The following is a 5356-nucleotide window of genomic DNA, read 5'->3' as shown; positions in this document are numbered from 1 at the left end:
CTGGCCAGCCTAGTAGACAAAGTGAGTTCCAGGGCAAGGACGAAACATAAAAAACCGTTCTAAACAACCAAAAAAAAAAAAAAAAAAAAAAAAAAAAAAACCCAAACCAAAAAACAACAACAAAAAACCAACCAGAATCAAACAACAACAAAAAAGCCCCAAAACAACACCACCTTGTTGCCAGTAGAAATTAGTCACCCCAGATTCTCAGATTGCTTTTTGTCATACAGATCTGACCAGATCACCCAGGTGGCCACCAACACCTGGTCCTTCCACTGGTTCTTGGAGACTCCCTCATATCTCCCAAGAAGACAGGCAATGCTGTCAATGAAATTTCCTTTTGTTGTCCCCCATGCCCCCTCCCATCTTTTCTTTTTTGAGACAGGGTTTCTCTACATAGCTCTGGCTCCTAAAACTCACTATATGGATCAGGATGGCTTCAAACTCAGAGATCCTCATATCTCTGCCTTCCAAGTTCTGGGAAGGTATGCACCACTATGCCTGGCTTGAAACTTTTTTTTTTTGGATCCAGTAACCATGGGCCATTTTAGTAGCCTGGTTCCAGGAAACTCCTGGGACTTTTGGCTTCCTGTTAGAGGCTGGAGTTCAGGGCCCTTGCCAGTTTGGGGAGCTTATTGTTATTAAGCCCATGTTTTCTTCCTTTTCTGAATTCAGACTCACCCTCACTGTTAGATCTTAATAGCCAACAACAACAGAAGCCCTAAGAATGGATCAGATCAAGGCCTAGGGATAATGTAACTCAAGGGTAGAGCACTTGCCTACTGTGTGAGAAGTTCTGGGTTTTTGTTAAAACCTGAATATTTGAGGCAAAAGACCAAATTCATGAATGTCTGATTAAAGCAAGTTTTATTTTAGAGATGTGCCCAGGTCTCACAAACTGGCCTTCTCACCCTAAATCGGGATTTGAGAGAGCAAGCCTCTTACCGGCTTTTATGGGGAAAAGCTAAGGTTAACAGAAAATAGTTGTGAGTGTGTTTGCAGGGTAGTCATACACAATGACATCACAAGTTCAGTGTAAGCTGAAAAACATGTTTTTCAGGGTGCATTAGGTTTAAGAATCAGAAAGAGCCCCCCCTATATTTGGTTTTTGAATTTTGGAAACAGAATTTCTCTGTGTAGCTTTGGCTATCCTGGAATTTTCTCTGTAGACCAGGTTAGCCTTGAACTCATAGAAATCTTCCTGCCTATACCTCTGCCTCTCAAGTGCTGGGATTAAAGGCATGTGACACCACCGGCTGGAAGGTTTATTTTTAACTAGAAATTGAATCCTTTTCTTGTAAGGTATGGAGACTTAACAACATTATGGCTCCTTAACAACATGGTTCTGTTGTGGTTTCACATTTTATCCCCTGAATCACCAAAGAAAAAGGGTTGAGAGGAAGCATGGTGGTGTCACACTGCTTTAATCTCAGCACTCAGAGGCAGAAGCAGGGCATTCTCTGACTTTGAGGCCAACATGGTCTACAGAGTGAGTTCCTGAACCTCCTGGACAGAGAAATCCTGTCTCAAATAAACAAGAAAGAAAGAAAGAAAGAAAGAAAGAAAGAAAGAAAGAAAGAAAGAAAGAAAGAAAGAAAGGAGGGAGGGAGGGAGGGAGGAATGCCATGTTGCTAAATGAAGGGTTGGTGAGATGGCCCAGTGGTTAAAGCCTAACTTTCCATGTGGTAGAAGAAAAGAAATAACTCTCTTGAAAGTTGTCCTCCAAATGTCATGGCATGTGTACCCCAACTCCTTTATATGCAAATGCACACAAAATGAACAAAAATTACAAAATCTAAAAAAAATACAAAATTAAGCATAATTTGGTCTCTTTTTAGAATATATTGTACTTTCTAAAATAAGAATATTAGTTTCCCAACCATTGTGGTGATACACACCTTTAATCCCAACACTCAGGAGGCAGAGGCAAACAATTCTTTGAGCTTGAGGCTAGTCTGGTCTATAGAGTAAGTTTCAGGACAGCCCGGGCTATCCAGAGAAGCCCTGTCTTGGAAAACCAAAGATGGATGCTGAAGATGATAGATGCTCAGAGGTAAAGAGTACTGGCTGCTCTTCCAGGGGACCCTGATTCAATTCCTAGCACCCACATGGCAGCTCACAATTGTCTGTAACTCCAGTTCCAGGGGATCTGCCAACCTCATGCAGACATACATGCAGGCAAGACACAAATGCACATTAAAAATAAAAAGGAATTATATAAAAAAAGAAAAACCAAAGATGAATAAACAAATAAGCCAAGAATATTAGTCAAAGTAAATGACTTCGCCTCCCTTCCTCCAGTACTGGGAAGTTGAACCCAGAGCCTCATGCAAACACTGCACAGTCCAGCAATACTTGGAAGAATTCTTTACTTGACAGTTTTATGTGTGGAACTCAGGGCCCCGTATATACAAGGCATGCACTCTAACAGAGAGGTACATCCTGAACTAATAATTACTAATATTATTATTGTTTTTGATTTTATTCTTTTGGTGGTATAAGGTAAGGTCTCACTCTAGTCCAGATTAGCCCCTCCATTCATCACAATCCACCTGCCTCATCTTCCAACCTCCCTGGTGTTGGAATTACATGGAAAAGCCACTATACCTTGTTTCTAAAGATTTTTTTTTCTTTTGAGAGTCCTTGTCTGGCTTTGAAATTAATATGTGGCTGAGGATGACGTTGAACTTCTGGTCCTCCTGCCCCTAGTTCCTATGTGATGGGATTAGAGGCAGATGCCACCATGCCCTGTTTTATGCAGTACTGGGTGCTGAACCCAGGGCTTCCTGCATGCCAGACGAGCGCTCTACCGACTGGACTACATTTCTAGTGATAATTAAACTTTAAAAATTGTTAAATTCTGCTTTATTACTGTGTGATTGCTTATGTGTGTGATATACATGTTTGAGTATTGGTAGGAGTTGTCAGAGGACAATTTATTCTTGCACAGGGGCTGGGAAGGGGTGTTAATTCTCTTGTCCCACTGTGGGTTCTAGGGACCAACTTCAGGTTGATAGGCTAGTTCTTTTCTTTCTTTCTTTCTTTCTTTCTTTCTTTCTTTCTCTCTCTCTCTCTCTCTCTCTCTCTCTCCTTCCTTTCTTTTTTTGCTGTTTCATTATTATTATTATTATTTTGATTTTTGCTGTTTCAAAGGGCTTTATTTTTACTTGATCCAAGAATTGAGAGGGGCTCCAGGGCATTACAAAGTTGCCTAGAGGCTTCTTTAGAGGTTCGGGTGAAGGTCCTGAGGCCGGCTAGTGCAGAGCAGAGGCGGGAGCCCTTTCGAAGGAGAGGCCTCCTAGTCATGCTTGAGAGTGGACCGCTCCAAGAGGGACTTGTCCAGAAATGCCTGGGGCCCAGTAAACCTTCAGAGGTTGGTTAGGTGGTAACCCATCTTCTTGATGACCTCACCTCCTCATCCAGGAAGTGGTATTCAAGGAATTCACAGAGATAAGAATCAGTGCGAGCAGAACCCAGGAAATGAACGCCCAAGAGGGCCTGGTTCAAGTTCTTCTCCAAGGTCAAGGCAGCTTCCATGGCCTCCTGGGTTTTACCCCACTCATCTGGAGATGGCTTCTGCACATCTTGAAAGAGTGCACGGCCACAGAGATCGTTCTGCAGCTTGAGGAGCCGCTCAGCGCCCTCATGCTTCTCCTCGGCCAGTTCGCGGAAGATGTGGCCTACACCCTCCAGGGCCAAGTCATCCAGATCAAAATCGTAGCCCAGAGAGAGGTAGGTGTAGGAGGCCCGCAGGTGCAAGTTGACCAGGCAGTTCAAGGCAACCTCCATTTCGGTGGAATAATTCTGACGAACCTGGGCGGTGATGGCTGAGACGCACTCTAGCGGCTACCTGCAAAGATACAACGGTGCTGGCTGGTCCTAGGAGCGGAGGGAGGCAAGAAGATGGTCCCAGAGGCTGCGACTAAAGAGGATAAGGAACAGTGGACGCTAACGAAGGGATGCCCGGTTCTGTTCTGTCCAAACAGTGTTGAAGCAAGACACAGATCCATGGGATCTCTGAGGGCTAGGCTAGTTCTTTTCACTGAGCCATCCAACTCACAGGCTCATGAATAAAAATGGAAAAACCTACTAATGAATTTGAAATTTATAAATCAATTTGGGCTAGCGGCGTATCTTTGTTAGGGTTACTATTGCTGTGATGAAACACCAGGACCAAAAGCAAATTGGGCAGGCAGTGATGGTGCACTCAGGAGGCAGAGGCGGGGTGTTTGGGGGTGTGGGGGGGAGGGGTGGGGATTGCTGTGAGTTCGAGGTCAGTCTGGTCTACAGAGTAAATTCTAGGGTGGTTATACAGAGAAACTCTGTCTTGGAAAAACAACAACAACAACAACCCCCCCAAAATAAAAGCAAATTGGGGAGGAAAGGGATTATTTGGCTTATATATACTTCCACTTTATAGGACTATAAAGTTTGAAGGAAGTCAGGATAGGAAGTCAAACAGGGCAGGAACCTGGAGGCAGAGGCTATGGAGGAGTATTGGGTACACTGACCTGCTTTATCCGATTTCTTTTAGAACCTAGGACCACTAGCCCAGGGATGGAACAATCCAAAATGGGCTGGGTCTTCCCTCTGTAATCACTGATTTAGAAAATGCCTATGTGCCTACAGCCTGATCTTACAGAGGCTTTGTCCTCTCTGCTGGCTCTAGCTTGTGTCGAGATGACTAAAACGAGCCAGCATAGAGTGTGAGTGACACACATGCCTAGCCTGGCCCTGAGTTTGATTTCCTACAGAGAAAATTAAAAAGCATACGTCTTTGTGAACAATTCCCTTGGGCATTTTTTTTTTTTTTATTTGTGTGCAATTGATCTTAGCCACAAACTGCTTGGCAACCATGGGTCCAACTTTTCACTTGAAATATTCGTTCTTACTCTGTCTTTTTTGGGGGTGAGAAAGGCAGGGAGAATCTGGGGATCAGAGTCTGTGCCAACTGGCAAGCACTCTATCATTAAGCCACATCTCCAGCTGAAACATTCTGGCGAGATGACTCAGTGGTTAAGCGCACTTGCTGCTGCTCTTCCAGAAGACCCAGGTTCAAGTCTCAGTACATCCATGGTGGCTCACAACTGTATGTAACTCCAGTCTCAAAGGATCTGATGCCCCTTCAGGCTTCAGATACCAGTCTCATATGTGGTGCACACTTATGCTTGTAGGCAAAACATTCATACACTTACAATAGAAATATTTATTTTATTTTGTTATGGTTTTTCGAGACAGGGTTTCTCTGTAACTTTGGAGCCTGTCCTGGGACTAGCTGGCCTCAAACTCACAGAGATCCGCATGCCTCTTCCTTCCCAGTGCTGGAATTAAAGGTGGGCACCACCACTACCCACCA

General features: G+C 44.1%; 1 pseudogene; it reads right to left on the bottom strand.

Moving 5' to 3' along the window:
• Window positions 1-3378: 3378 nt before the first annotated feature.
• LOC101987852 lies at window positions 3379-3789 on the bottom strand (annotated as a pseudogene).
• Window positions 3790-5356: the final 1567 nt, after the last annotated feature.

The sequence above is a fragment of the Microtus ochrogaster genome, unplaced genomic scaffold (assembly GCF_000317375.1).
Source record: "Microtus ochrogaster isolate Prairie Vole_2 unplaced genomic scaffold, MicOch1.0 UNK57, whole genome shotgun sequence".
Taxonomy (NCBI): Eukaryota; Metazoa; Chordata; class Mammalia; order Rodentia; family Cricetidae; genus Microtus; species Microtus ochrogaster.
This window is presented reverse-complemented; position numbering and strand designations above follow the sequence as displayed.